The following is a 17,026-nucleotide window of genomic DNA, read 5'->3' as shown; positions in this document are numbered from 1 at the left end:
AATAATAATAATAATGAATTAGATGAACGACACCGTGCGGAGGAGTAGAGAGAAACGGAAAAGTAAAAAAAAATAAATAAATAGAAGGTAGTGCCGTTCGTCCGTTGCCGGCCTTCGTCGGCCCCTCTCGACCAGTCGATTCCCCCGTCGCTCACGACGTACACCGCCGTCGCCGTGCCACCGTACGACCGCGTTTTCATATCACAGTTAACGCTCCGTGTGCGCACCGTGTCCGACTACGACTTACCACTCGTTCGCTTATCACGTACTCGAACGGTTCCGACGAAATATTGTTTAACCGTTTAATTATTATTATATGATTATTATTGTAATTTTAATTTTTGCTTAATATACTCTTTATAATAAATTTAAATAATTTAATATCATAATATTATTATTCTTATACATTTTACCATAGTGTTTTTAATTTTTAATTTATTTTTTATTATTACGTGCGTTTTTTTGTGCTTTTGGACTTTGCCGCAGTGCTGTTCTGTATTTTTACCTATAAATTTATAATATTGTCTTTTAAAATTGTGCGCGCCTTACGACCCTGCCGTTTGGATACAACAATCTCTGATTCTTCGTACATTGACCGGATCTATTTATCTGAGTAAGTTTCGATTATTCGCATTATTGTACATTGAATGTTCGCCGTAGGTCTTAGCTCCAGTAGAGAGTGAGTATTATATTTTAAAAGCCGAAAGGAATATAATGTCTATAGTTACGATAGTTATGATAGTTAATTAATTCTATAGTTTTCTTTAAACCATGATTATATAAAATTAAACGAAATGTTTACGAGGACGAAATTCTGACCATTCGAACCGATAATATTAGTATTACCGAGGGGTAAAAATCTCGAAAAACGTAGTAATACGCTTTTAATACCCCGTTGTCGTGTCTTGGCTCGGTAAAATCCGACGAGTCAATAACCTTTGAAAATGTAGATAATTATAGTGTAAGTGTATGCATTTGTGTGTATGTGTATATGTGTCTGTCGGTCACATGAATATAATACCGTTAAGTTGGTTTTATGAATACGTTCGAGTCATTAGTGCAAATATTAATTAAGCTGTTTGATAACGACAACGGCGCGTTTCCCTCGCGCAGTAACGCGCACGCGTTTATGATAAGAACAGTACGTGAATGGACTCGGTCGTACTCGGGAGTAGTTAAATTAATATTTCTTATTTTAATTGTTTTTTTTTTTAAGTTCAAAGTTCAAAGTTTGTTGTTTTTTGCTCATAGCTAAAAAACAAAATAAAAACAAATTACTTGGCGGCGTTCGTCCTTGAACACGGTAAACCATTATTCTTATATAATAATTTTCCCTCACAAAACGGTAGTCTTATATGTTATATATCAAGTATTTCAATCGCGGCTCGCCTTCATGCTGATGGTGCCTTGAACTTCCCACCGTCCGAGACCTTAAGACGCACATAAGTGTGTGTGAGACAAATACACTGTTAGCAGCAACTCTACACTCATGAGCGAATTCGCACCCCAAGGTGGTCTCCAAAATATCCATGTCCTTGGGGGTTATTCGTGTGCTCCATGAGATTTAGATGATAGAAAAAGGATCCGTGACGTCATCGATGTAAACAACAACTAGTTTTCAGTGCACAATATTAACCGAATTGATATATACTCAATACTCATATACTCGAAGAGTGGATATTTGAGTCACGCACTTGGACGTGTGTGTAGGTACCTATGTATATTATTCGAGTACATAAAAAAAGCACCGCGTACCTATTCCACTGCTCCACCTCCAAGCGAGTTTCACAAGGTTTAACAACGCGGAAGGAATGGTCGCCTTGATGATAACTCGAGTTCTACCTTGAACATTACCTTGATTGCCACCATCGGTATACAATTTTTACATTTTAATCATTGATAGATAGTCTATCTCTTATTATATGGGCTCGAGAGTGTTAACAGAAAAAAAATATAAAAACAATACGACGCGATACATACTATACCAATTATATTATACACAGTACACACACACATATATATATATATTCACACAAACCATGCATTGGTAATAATTACTATTACAATTAAACACAAATGTTTATGTTGTTATAATAGTATAGTGTAAAATAATATTTAAAGTATATTATTATCTCCATAAGGATTCGTTAAGAACTCGAAAACGGCAGTGTTTGACCAACGTGGGTTTGGTTTTTAGTGTCAAGGTCGTAACAATGCATTATCGATGTTTTCGCGCAATGTAGACCGATAGATACAGTTTTCTATATCCCGCGCATTTTGTTATCATTCTATCTTTGTCAATATTTGTGAAAACAATTTGATTTTCACAGAACGTGACAATAATATGGATTCGCAATGTTCAATCGTTCGTCTATATTGAGCCTTGAGCGTGTTCCGAAGACGCATGACACACTTATGATATATACGGTTTTTAAAATTTTAAACATTTCTTTTTTGAGGGGGAGGTGCAAAATACGAACGTTTGCAGTTTTTTCCGCCAATATTATGTTTTGAAAACAAAATGCCTATAATAATTTCACTGTGTAGAGCCTTTTTTCGATATTCTCATTCCGTCAGCCTTGACGGATATGAGACCTTGCTCTGTATCGAATTATGTGTGATGTACATTATTTTTCTCTGATTAGCTAATTTAACGATGTCACGAACGAAAACGGCTAGATGAAAATACACACTCAATGATTTGGGTTTTAGTCGTACCTATAATCTAATCTATTTTAATGTACTTCAAAGTGAGACGAGAAATCGAGTCCGTAAAATCTTTTATTGTTAAATCAGAACTTTTTTTCGAAATAAAATCAAGTTTATCAATAAAAACGCAATCTAGCAGTGGTTCGATGCTTAATAGATAATGCTATGAACCTTTATTGTATGTACCTACCACGTCAGACACCATGACCTCACAGCTTTCGCAAATTTTATTCAACTTGACCTCCGAGTCATTACAAAATGATAATGTCCATCTTATGTGAAATAGATGAAATACTATACAAATTGCAATTGACAATAAAAACGATTTCGTTTCCACTTATGTTGTAACCGTCATCGCTTCTTAAATATCTATAATACAGTACTATATTATGATTACTTCATATATCCACTACATGATAACAGAATACAGCATGACATATTTTTATATGCATTTCAGGCAACGATATTATTTATGTGGTGGAAACACAAAAAGTGATGCTATAGTGGTTTATAGTTGTTTATCTTCAGTTGTATTCAGGACGGCTTCTTTAACTCGTTTTCTCAAACAGTTGTCGTTTCTTATCACTTTTTAAGATGATTAAAAATATTAAAATAAACCGTTTGAAAAATACAAGCATACCAGAAAATGCATAGTGCTAAACGTCAGACGAACGCTACACCAAAAGACATTTAAACCAATTTCATCGTCGAAATTCAAACGTCATATTATTATTTTAATAACACGGTCCTATTGGTAACCTACCTTCGATGACGTATATTGGAAACTTAATGAAATTTCGGAACCATTTACGGTGCTTGGTAGTTCACTCACGAACTGAAAAACTGTGGCCTAGAGACTATGAAACTATCAAGGTGATAAAAGTGGAATGTAAAAAACCAAGAAATAAGTACGGTGCGAGGTTTTTCATTTGTTGTCCTTAAATTAGATATAGACAACTCACAGGTGTATAATATGTACCTAGTTAATTTTACCGCAGAAAAAGTTTAATGGAGTCGATTGTTATAGAATTATAGGGTATGCAATACAAATACATAATTGGTTAACTTTGGTGGGCAAACAGTATGCAAGACATCGTTTGATAAAAGCATAAAATTATTTTGTTCAGAGACTTTAGTAAATAAATATATAATTCTCTACAAAAGTACGATACACTATCTTTAAGATGGTAAAATCATTTTTTAAATTGACCTATTTTTGTTTTAATTCTCTTATATTTATATATAATAGTTTCTATTTCTGTTTTGTCTCTCTCTTGAATTTCCATGAAAACCGATATTGAACACCATGACGTGACAGTTTTCACAGAAATATGACGTGAACTTTTCGTTAATAAATAAATCAATCCTTATATAGGTGTAATATTTTGTTCCATATAAATATATATGACACGGTACAGTATTTGGTGTTGGGTAGCTCAACCGTAAAATCTGACTAGAGGATTCGATTTCTGTACGTTTAATAATTACAATCTGGTAAATTCAATTGATTGCTGAAGTTTGTTAATGTAAACAATATTAATTAATTAGCATGTATTGTGTAACTCGTGTATAGTATGAAATACAATAAAAACAAATACCCCATCATTATTATTATCGAAATAAAAATTATTTATATAGACTAAAGTCATTATATAAAAGTTTTAAAAGTTATACTGGAGTAATAATCCAGTTACGTGAATTTTTTTTAGTCGTATTTGTGCATGGTGCAAAAGTCTTCAAGTTTTATTGTAAATCATACAACTTCAATCACTAATTCAAAACCGATCAGCGTTCATTCATACTACTTAATAATATTATACACTCCAGCGTGTTTTACAAAATTTTAGTCGGTACACTCCTATCAAACACATTGTATCCGGATGCCGTTTCTATGAAACGGACAAACGAGAAGTTGGGGTATCAATTATCGTATCGGAAACTCTCCATCCAGATATCATAAGTCACATTTTTAATTAAAACCAATCTTACAAATAGTTTATAATCTGTTTTTATTTATATAGTATGTAAATACTACATCTTTAAAAATTGTTAACTTAAAACTCCTTGTATGCCAATGGCCTTAGACGCCGAAGCTTATTTATTTAAATAAAAAATAAAATTTGAACCAAAGCGATTTCATAAATACTGCAGTCTTTAAACAATTTATCCTAACAATTTATAACCAGAATGTTCAAGTTTAATGTTTTTACTCTACTTTGTTTTACGAGTAATAAACTTATATGTTCTAATGTTCTATAAATCGAGATCAATTGTCGCTTCTTCTTTAAATAAATATTATGTCGTGCGCGTGAAAGTATCACGAATGACTTATCCGCCTACCTTTTATATCATATACATTTGCGAAGACACGAACTCGTCTAAACGTTAAGCACACGCGATTTCCCTCATTATTTATTATTTTGAAACATTTGTAATACTATATCGTCTTTAACTATCGCAAAAGTTAACTTGCAGATATGAAAAAATATATACAATATTGAAAATTCACTCTTTTGTTGACATTATATACACCCAAAACTGCACATGCCAATATTAGATACTCATTTACTCATATAAACATAGATTGTCATATCAATAAATGTAAAATAATGTAATAATGTAATAAAATAAATAATTTGCTTTGATTGAAGTTGTATATATAGATACTTACGATCTATGTTCGTAATGATGGTTTACTATCGTAATTTATACAATATTAAACCTTCATTTTTGTTATCATAATAAATCAAATATAAAATACATTTATTGATACCTATGATTTGTAAAATACCATATAAAATTGTAGTTGTAATTAAATTATTAAAATCATGGTTAGGTAATCATAGCATTGTAGTGCAAAACATATTAACTGGATACCTGTTTGGCAACCACTCTAAAATCATTATTATTATGATAATATATTTACTTGTAGTTATACCTTATACACACAGTAAACTTTAGCTTATTTCATGTTTTTTGAACTATTATCATAAACAATTGAAAGTATCTATTTAACAGTATACATTGAAGTGTTCTGAATACAGCGATAATTTTTCTAATCAAAAGTTTGAGTCGCCATTAAAAATGTATAATTTCTTTTTCATTGTATTATTTCAACATGCCGCAAACACTGTAAAACGATTTTATCGAACATGTGCCGAAAAAAATATACTCTTGGCGATTAAAAAATGTTATACTACTGCAGCGTTATACTGCTCATATATCTAATCGACATCACGGGCACAGAGATGTCATAAAACCACGTAATGTCCTCCAAATACATGTTATAGATACTCGTATATCCCAATCGATATACGTATCGATAGGTGTCAATGAATCGATGAAAAATCGCATTCATTCCTGCAGGTGTTAAAAATAACGGTACGAATTTTAAGTACCAATGCGTCTCATGCAGCATATTATTATAACAATGTATATAGATAGTTGACGGTGTACCTCAACATTGTCAATATTATCGTTGCACCATCCATTCCGTTAATTCTCGAGTCATAAACCAAGTCATAATATCAGAGCGATAGGATTTCAATGCACTTGCGTTGTTTTCCCAATCCTCGCGATAACTCAGACAGCCTGAACACTTTTGGGGTGTAATTTTTTTGAGGATGTAGCGTTGCATACTTGTATCAGTGGGATTTACTCAATATCTGTAAATATTATATAGATCAAATATTATTCTGAAGAATTGGTTACACCAATAACATTATTTATAATATAATTGTTTGGGTTTTGTCCCTACCTACATATAATGCATATATACAACACATTTACTCATCAATATTAATAATCACCCCGCATGCGATCAGTAAAAAACAGCTGATCTAATATATAATAAGGATTTTGATTCAAAAGTGTTGACGACACGTCGAGTCAAATAGTGTATACAGAGTAATTAACTAGACATGAGATTCTATCGTAATGTACAAAATAATCAGCAATGAATTCAAAATAATAATAAATATTGTAAATTTATAAATAATTATTACATATACGCGTAGGTGTAATGGCTCAATTTATACACGTATAAATAAATATGTATAACAACATACACATATATTATACCCTACACAATGCAATCTGAACTCTCGTTTTTCGTTAGTTTTTTTACCGTTTTACCGATTTACCGATTTTTCACACGCCGTTTACGTCTCGTCGCTTTTCTTCGTACGTACCTATACCTACCGCCATTTACAACACCTGTTGTTCACTCGCAGCCGTGTAAACGCGTTTCTTTTTATATAATCTACACGGCAATCTATAACGGTGAACGGGCGGGTGAGCAAACGCGTGGCGAGGAGAAAGAGTCGGACCGCTATATGTAGCTGCCGATGGATCGGTCTCCGTCGCGGACTCGCGATCGCGCGCGTGTTATTTAATTCTCTCGAAAGACGTGAAAGCGAAAACGCTAATAACACCGTTAAAAATGCCGATTTGACGAGATGGCGTTGTAGAGTGAAAGTTGGCTCACCGCTACACAGAACCATCGGGAACGTCGTTTATGTATTTCATATATAAATAAGTAGGTATATAATAATATATAGTCGCCACTATACACAACCGTACATTTGCCCGTCTATTGTGCGATTTTTCTTCGTCATCTTCTTATACTCGTCACCGTTCTTTCTTTTTTGATGAGAAAACTGAACGTTTCGTTCACCACCGAAAAAAACACTGTTTTTTGATTAATTTAGCTAGAGATATCCCCCCCCCACCCCCGTTACGTGTCGTCTACATTTTACAGTATGTAGTGTTTGTACTAATTTAATATACCACGTGTTCGGTTTATTTAATTGACTAGTTACACTAATCTTCTACGTCAATTTTTCGACTTTGAAAAAATATTTGTATTATTATAGTTGGAGAAATTGAACTATTAATACATTTTAAAATATTCATCGGTTACTTCAAAATTTAAATTTCAAAATATGACACAGCTAGACGAGGGCTATCGGGCTATGGCAATACACCTTGCTATGTACATATTTAAATTTAAAAAATTAGACGCATTCACAGTAAAATGGGTTTCATGACATCGTTAAAAAAAATTTGCGGTTATCTATATCGCATCAAAGTTATTAACAGAGGATTGGCTGGTGGAAATTGTGTATTTTATTAAAATAGATCTTAAATCGCACATGTGGTACATAGCAGCAGTGCACATCAATTGAATAGTACTCCGGCGCAGAAATTACGCAAAGAATCAAAACCTAATCGACCCCTTTGATATTTAGGTATATCTATTATTATTTACTGTAAATATTAATCTTTTTTAATTTTCTAAATACAATTTATTTATGTTAACTATCTATAGTCAATTGTTACTATACGAGTTTTACCATTATTAATACAATAATACAGCGTGTAAATAGCATATACATATATTATACAATATATTATAGTAAAATAGACAATAGTGAGTACAAAGATTTATAACTCACGTGCACATTAAACAAATAAATTACGGTTGATAATAATAATATATATATATATATATTATATTACTGTATCATATATATATATGTGTATATTTAGGTAACGAAATAAAACCATAAAATAAACCCGAATGTCACCTCACAACGACTAACAACCTACGGTTATTACTATATTATAATATACTATATTATACAGTGTGTCCCTCGAGGACTTACCCATTGTAATATCTCACGAAATAATGGAGATATCAAAATTCTCGTTTTATAATAAGAATCACTGAGATAAGAACTAATGTTTTGGTAAAAAATTTTAAAAATATACTTTTTTGTTTAATTATTTCCAAAAAAATTGACTATAGCCATATTTTAGGGTTTATTTTTCTGAAAATATTGAAATTTCAAAATTTTATTTTTATTAATTTCCTGATTTGTAATATTTTTTCTGGTTTTGAAGAAATAAAATATGATTATAATTATAGGTGCATTGAAAGCGTTCGGCCGGCCATATGAGCACGCACGCGGCGCGGTGGGTCACATGTTTGATAACACCCCGGCGTTGAATTATTAGTCATTTTTCTCAAGATTAAAAACCAGAAAATTAATGAAAATAACATTTTGAAACGTCATTGTTTTCAGAAAAATAAACTGTACAAAATGGATATAGTGAATTTTTTGAAAATAATTAAATAACAAAATATATTTTTAACTTTTTTACCAAAACATTAAAATATGAAATAATAAAATTGTAGTTCTTAGCCCTGTGAGTCTTATTACAAAAAAAGAATTTTGATATTTCCATTATTTAGGAAAACATCGCAATCAGTAAATTCTGGCGGGACACCCTGTATAACTCTAATTAATATACTGCTTCTGCAGCAGCACACCAGACAAAAATATGATATTATATTATGTCATATAGTACCTACCTGCAGTACGGTCGTGTGTTGCGTTCGAAAATAAAAAGCTCGACATTCACACGAGAGTAAATAAATATTTTTTCCCTTTTCCCAGCCACCGTCGAGGCGTTTGCAATTGAGAAATATAGTATATTCTTGACATCGGATTATAGTAATTGAATACCTTATATAGGTACATAGGTAAATGCTGGTATTCTTGATTACAGTATGAGAAGTTTACGAAAACATTTAGTGCACAATTATAATATTATATATTATTATTATTATTATTATTATTATTTTCACATTGACATTGTTGCAAGAAATGTATTTTAATTATTTTGTGGAATATATTGTACCAGTCGAGAAAGCCACCGCGACGATATGGTTGACAGCGTTTATTGAGCGGTTTTCGTTTGGTTCCGATGGTTTTATCATCAGTTAACCAACGTCTGATTTCATATTGAAATTTATTGAAACGGATTTCTAAAATAAAACTAGAAAATTTATCGTCAAACAACAGCAAATGTATAAGAGTTTTGATTATGAAAACATATGATATTGAAAAATAAAAATCCGTATCTTGCGTTCAGCTGCGAATCACGTTATAATGTATAGTTTATCAATATATTCGTAAATATTCTGGAAAATCTAGAAATATATCATTGCATTCAAAAACTTGGAAAATCATTTTAATTAATAATAAATTACTCGTTTCGAATTAGATACACCAACAGGCAACAGTTACAAAACATAATTCATTAAATAATTTACAGTAAAAATTGTGATTCTAATTTAAGAAGCAGAAGTTTAAATAGGCTCAGAAGACTCCTCAAACAAATATCTCAAGAATTTGGAAATATTGTTTTTAAGTATAGTTAGAAATTGAAAAATAAAAATTTGAACAAATGTTTAGTTATGAATAATTTCATTATATTACATGAAAACAAATTAGTTCAGCACGCTTTCATTTTTATTCACCCTGTAAATGTGGTACAAATAATAAGAGCGAAGATGTAATGTATATAATATCTATTTTCGGCTGTTGTTTTAATAATATATTATTATACTCATCGACCGCAGTTTACGACGATATCATAATATGTATATTATTATTATTTATTTATCAAATTGCGTGATACAATATCGATATGTAATAAACTTTTTTATAACGCAAATATAGTGTGTTTATTAGTACGGTCGGCCGTTCGCCTTTTTTTTTTACGAAAAATGAAGAACGACTCTTTTTCGAGATATTCTATCTCAGAATCGTTTCGTCTTATCGAAAATGAGATAGGTAAAACGCTTTGCCTGTTACGAAATAATTTTGACAAATATAAAAATGAATAATATTTAGATGCGGTGGGCGTCGAGTGGCATGTGGTATTTGTCATAACAACACCGGCCATATCGTTATCATTATATTCTTTGCCGGTGGCACACTGTCATGTATAACAGTGAGATTAAACTTACAATTATTATGTAGTACGGTCAATACTCCAACAGCATATTTTGGTGGTGTCAAAATAAAAAATAAATCCCAAGTCTCCTTTTTAAACTTCGAGTTCTACGCCGAACTTTCAACTACCATAGGTTAATATACCACACATCCGCCCCAGCGTGCTGCTTATTAAACGGCGATGAACCGATAATAAAATATATATTAAATTAATGTGTCCGACGTTGTGTGGAAGACGAGAGCTCATAAACGAGAGTCAAGGTCACTGTACATGGTACATCTTCAGTCCCGTGGTACGTTTGATATATATTTCGATTCCATAAAAGTTTAAACGGTTTAAATTCTTAACTGTAAATTCACGTGCGTGCACATCACGATAACTTTAAACCGCTCGCAAATTGCAGACTGCGTTGCACTGGAAAAATGTATCATTAAGGCAGTATATCGCTGTACTGGTGCATAACGCATATTATTATCATGTGTAGTACCTACCGTAATGTTAAAATATTAATACTGTTATGTGCTTTTATCGCGTAATACGAATAAAAATATGTATAATATAATATGTTATCAACGACTTCAACCACGATTGTGCAGAGTGTATAATTAATATCAATTAAAGCTGTTTTTTCTCAAAACAATAAAAAGCAAAAATAAAAACAAAACCGTTAACATTATATTATTATAGCGATTTCCGTTGCCAGGTAGATATAGAATATACGTGTATACGTATATATATATATATATATCACAGAGAAGATGAAAAACACGCAGACGAGAGTGAAAACGAAAGTGTACGAAATGCAATTAAATCTCGACCGTAACCAAACAGCAAAGACGAAGACTTGCGCTTTCACATTGAACGAATCCAATTTGCGTATACATTCAAATATTATGTGTTTTTTTTAAACTTAATTTGTACTCCTATTAATATGATAAATTTAGTCATCAAGAGATCAAGAATTAGGCGATACACGCTTATATATATAATAATATACTTGAACTACTCATCCAAAATTAAATTGTTATTCGTTAGGTACTCTAAAATATTCTGCTTAGAAATAAGGGATTAAAAGAATTAAAAAAAAACGTTGTTAGTTTTAGTTGTTGATTGTATTACGTTTAATGAATCACCCGGAGGTGGCCCTCGAATATGATATTTTAGAGAATATAGGTACGCTACGTATGTTTAAAGGCGCCTTATTAAGTTTATTTGGCGACCGAACGGAAAATCTTAATTCAACCCGCTGAAATCGATCGATGTTTTACTTGTTACAACAATGCCGAACCCTGGAAAATCGTAATTTTTATGCTACAAAATTATTATACGTACCAACACTACTGACCGCCTACATTATTATTATTATGGTGTATATTACAGCTGTATACGATTTCTTTAGGGTAATGACTTTTGAACCATACACACGCCTCGAAAATTGTTTTCACTTGAATAATACAATATAACATTATACACTTTTTATTCTTTCATCGCTCTACACAGAGCTGCGGTTTTCCGGGTTCAACCCCCTCTGCTCCGAAATTGTATTTGTAGTTCCTCTCTGTCCTCCCCCGTCCACGTATAGATGGTATATTTTATTGGCGAGAGTGTGAGACGCATTTCAATCGCGCATATAGGATTTCGTCATTATCTGTCCATAATATGTAACGACAGTCACTGCAGCTTTATGATATATACGAATGACTGGAGGCCGTTGAACACCCTATAAAACGCGTAGTTAGCTTTCAACCCGCACGACACCCACATCGAAACAATAATACATCAGCAACAGGTACACGTGTATCGTACATGCACAGCGTTAACGGTTTTGCGTTTTAAGAAAATAATAATTACTGTGCATTTCGAGCGTAAAAATTTTGGTACAGCGATTATACCTATGGATACACGACCACGCTGGGGGATGCGTGCGTGGGCGTATGTTATATACTTGCACTGACACCAGTATAATGTATTACAATATTATTAACATAATTAAACATGGCGAAGGCGTGAAATATGCGTATGACGCACGCACAAACCACATAATAACGCGTCGAGCGTATTATATATAATACATAAAACCACCGTTTTTGTGATAACGCGGATTGTAAAATACACTGCAATCGTAGGCGGACGATGATACCTCGTAATCTTTCGATTATAATATCATCGATTTATGACCAGAAATTAAATTATTTACATTCCACATAAAAGTACGAAAACGAGATGACTATGATGTATTGGCGGTGACAAATTGAAACAGAACTCGAACGGTAAAGCAAGTCCAGCGTATTTCCAGCCAACCAGGTAGTGGTTTTTGATTGCCGGATTGGCGTTTGTGTTTAGATTTGAATAAAACTTGACCAATAATGATATTTGGCCAGTTTGGTGAGTCAAGGTAGTCTATTAGGTCCGGATGGAGGTTTCTATTAATCACTTCATACCAAGAGGCAGAGGTTATCTGACAGATACACTCACATCGAAAAGCTTGCAAGGTTTTCGTATTGAATGGTTTGCAAGAATGTATGGAGCCATGGAACCTCAAAGTTGGATTCCAGGATAAGGATAACCAGACTGGGTGGATTATATTGACTTGTTGCATACGTCAAATTTGTGAGTTACAGTTGGAATCTCAAAGAGGCCTCGGGGCTTTATTTATTTTAGAGAAAAAAATTTCGTGTGCTTTAAATACTACATACGTATATACACGTCGTGTGAAATAAAACAACGCTTCTCTAATCGAATTACCATCTAATGCTAATGACATTGTTCGGACGACGACAACCTTCGGCGCGTTCATGGCGGCGGTGGCGTCTGTTCGACGCGCGTCACCTTCACATACACCTTGAATTTTGAGGCTATATTATTATTATTATTATGTACACGCAACATATCTGCCGGACGATGACGCGTATGTGTGTGTAATATTGCATATATACGTATATGTGTGTATGCATTATTATGTATATAGCGTTAATATTCTGTAGCCCGTATATTATGTACGTAGCCCGTTTTGTACTATACATATAGAGAAAATTACTCGTGCAGTTGTAATGTACGAGTTTATATATAAAGATTATAATAGATTTATACAAGTGTGTATTTGGTACTATTATTATTATCATCACGACGGTCGGAGGGATGGGGTGTCTGTACAGGGTCGTTATTTAACACACACACATAGAACAATATATTATACTTTTTTGTCGTCTCCACCGGACGTACGTGTTTATTATACCTATATATTGTAATATATATATACATGGTGAATTTATCGTACGTAACTATACATTTATACAATATTACACGAGTGTAAGCCCTCGCAAACGTGTAATAAAAACCCTATGTGTTTGTGTGTGAGGATGCAGTTCGCAGAGACTATACATCGCGGGCACGGTACTGTATTCTATATCGACTTGACCCGATTCGCATGCTCCGAAAAACACGTACGTGCGTAAAGCGTACCTATATATTATATATATGATTATGTATAAGTCGTATTCGCGAAGAAGATGTCCGGATAATATAGTATAATGGTCGCGAATTAGGTGACCTAGATACGAGCTGATATCTTCGCGACGATACTGTCTACCACCCCTTGCATACCGCCGCCACAGTTCACGTCGCACAGCTCACATCCAACGGAAACCGCGCACGTCCCTTCATCCGGTTGGTTTATAACATATACGTGGTCGGGGGTAGTAAGTCGGTAACGTGAAACAGGTATATAACTTAATGAAATATATTATGTGACGGAGGCAAAACACATAAATACGTCATTAGTACAAATTATTATTATATGTCTATACTACATCACTATACGAACCAGTCAAGTCCTATCCCACGTCATTATATCACATGTGTTGTCTATGGACTATATAATATACGTAACATATTATTATTACAATTTATCGCGAAAATCTCTTGTACTAGGTAGATACCCTATTTGCATAATATGTTGTAAGGAAAATTATTATTACCTATTATTTTTTTTTTTTTAAAAACGTCATAATATTATCATCGGACATTATTATATCAACGCACCGGTTCGGCGGTAAACCGCGCGCGCGTTCGCGGCCGAATATAAGAATATAAATAATAATAATAATAAAAACGGTAAAAAAAAGAGAAACGCGAAAATATAATCGAAAAACAGTTGTCCGGTGCGTATACGTATAGGTACTTTCACCTTCGACACGATTTTGTTTTCGGTTCGGTACAAGAGTCTCAGATATAAACGCATATGTATACTATGTACATAACATTATATACACCTTTCCTTTTACCTGCACTCACGCTCACAACTGCAGTGCGGCTGATGGAAAATTCGCTTCTTCGTTTTTTTTTTTAAATTTTTTTTCAAACAAATGTACAATTGCAACGATCGCTTTCGTTTTTATTAATTTTTTATGCATTTATAGTTTTTCGTCTTCGCGGTCGGTTTCGTTGGCGTGGCCTCTATGGCATGGCATCTCCAACCACCGCAGCGTTGGAATACAGTAAACATCACTAACCTACTACATTATTTAGGTACCTATAACTACATATACCGTAATTGACGGTCGAACAACGTGAAAGATACGTCTGTGTGTACACAATGTTCATATATATATATAATAATAATTTCATCGATTATAATCGTCAAACGGTTGATCGAGTACTCGTCGGCGCAGCCCGAAAGATGAAAAATGTGGGTCTTGGACGAGACGTTCAATCGGGCTGAACCACGGCTGGGGACACGGCATCCACGAAGACGAGGACGCTCGCCAGCACCAATTCTATCGAATCGTATATTTGAATCTAAGCTTATAATGACTTAATTAACATAATAACGTAGTAATATTTCGGTCGTTTTTGGAATTTTCCGGACAATTGCCACACGAAGGCCTCCGCAAAAACAAGTCTATATAGTTAGGTTAGGCACATTACTGCCGCACTATATTATAATAATGAAGGATTCGTACTTTTATTAACATATTAAGATTTAAAAAACAAGAAAATCGATTCAATATTTCATATTTGTTTTTCAAAGTTTATATAATATTATGGTTTTAACTCGCAGTGACTTTAATTCGTGTCAATTAAATTAATTTATCCGACAATTTAGTTGTGTTTATTTATATACAAGGTTAATTTAAATACCTACATAATAAATCAACTTGTAATTCTATGTTTATGCATCAAATATCTCAAAACTTTTCATACTATACATACTTATACTACCTAACAATGTATTCTCGTGGTCGTTCGATATTATAATTATTATTTATTTTTGTTATATTATTTAGTATATATATAATTTAAACTATATTGAAGTTGAAATCCTGCCTGTAATAGGTCTGTGCGCAGTTCTGTAGAAAATAGCACATAATCTATAATACATTGTGTCTATACTTAACTTAACCTCACCTATGGTATTTTGGTACCTATCTAATATATATTACAATAGGTATACTACGTATTATACCCGATGTATAATGTATGATTTATTACCGTGGTTTAATGCGTTTGTCGTCCGAGGACAATTTATAAATCACTCACTATCATCAGAACAATATTAAGTACGTTCATAGCGACAGTGCATGATCATAAATTGTATAAATATATTTTTTACTGCAGATGTTGTGGTGATTGAACCAAAAAATTTTTGTTATTTTTCGATATTATTTTTAATGTTCAAGCATAACAACTTACTGCATGAACGGTGAAATCGTCATGACGTATCAACTATAAAGCGCCGTCGAATATATATTTTTTTTAACTGTTTATTTATAACGGGTCTGTTAATGAATTAAAAAAAAAATGGAAGTAATAATTGTTTATAGTTCATCCGAAATACCAAACATGCCATGAACAAGATAAAATTTATGCCAGTTAGTTACATGTTATGCCGTCAATTTTAGAGGAAGATGAGTAATATTATCATACGTTTATAGATAAGCCATAAATTATTATACTTTATGTAGGACATTATATAGGTACTACGTTCAGACCATCGAACCGTATTTTTACTCGGAAGAGTTATGTCCTTGGAGTTATGAACATTTTTTTAAAAACAATTTTAAATTGGCTCCTGTCCTTTTGTCCCGTCATCGTTTTGTTTTCTATGTTGCTGATTCGCGTTCTGTATACCTCGTCAAGCGTGTCATAGCCAATCCGCAAATATATTTTTTAGACGGCTTTCAAATTTTGTAAGCACTTTCATAGTAATATAAACCAACTGCACAGCACTCATCTTTATTGTTAGGGAGGACCGTTGTTATGTGAAGTAAGCAACTATATATACGTAGATAGTTATGAAGTATACAACAGGTAGTTGTCATTAAACAACCAAAAGTGCTTATATATATTATATATCTGTAGTTCGTTTTCCTATCTAAAATCTAAATAATGTATCAGCTTCAACCAGCACTGAAATTTGTAAAGAAATTCCCTGATCATTGCCTATAGCGTAATTTTCAAAGTTCTGTGTACGTAGCTGCAGTGGCTGCTTATTTCTTAACCAACTGATTCC

The 17,026-nt window shown here is 32.9% G+C and overlaps 1 protein-coding gene across 3 annotated transcripts in view; it reads left to right on the top strand.

Moving 5' to 3' along the window:
• Positions 1-224: 224 nt before the first annotated feature.
• Positions 225-17,026, top strand: part of LOC107173361 (uncharacterized) — a 121,257-nt gene continuing 104,455 nt past the window's right edge. For 2 of the 3 annotated variants that reach the window (XM_089225701.1, XM_089225700.1), the window contains exon 1: positions 226-613. The gene's annotated coding sequence lies outside the window, so the exon portion shown is untranslated. Of the gene's footprint in view, positions 614-17,026 lie in introns of all 3 variants that reach the window. The other variant, XM_089225699.1, reaches the window with a different exon arrangement.

This window comes from Diuraphis noxia, unplaced genomic scaffold (genome assembly GCF_037042655.1).
Source record: "Diuraphis noxia isolate RWA-SAM2 unplaced genomic scaffold, SU_Dnox_SAM2 contig0004, whole genome shotgun sequence".
NCBI classification, from domain to species: Eukaryota; Metazoa; Arthropoda; class Insecta; order Hemiptera; family Aphididae; genus Diuraphis; species Diuraphis noxia.
Note: the sequence above shows the minus strand (reverse complement) of the source record. Positions and strands in the feature narration are given on the sequence as shown.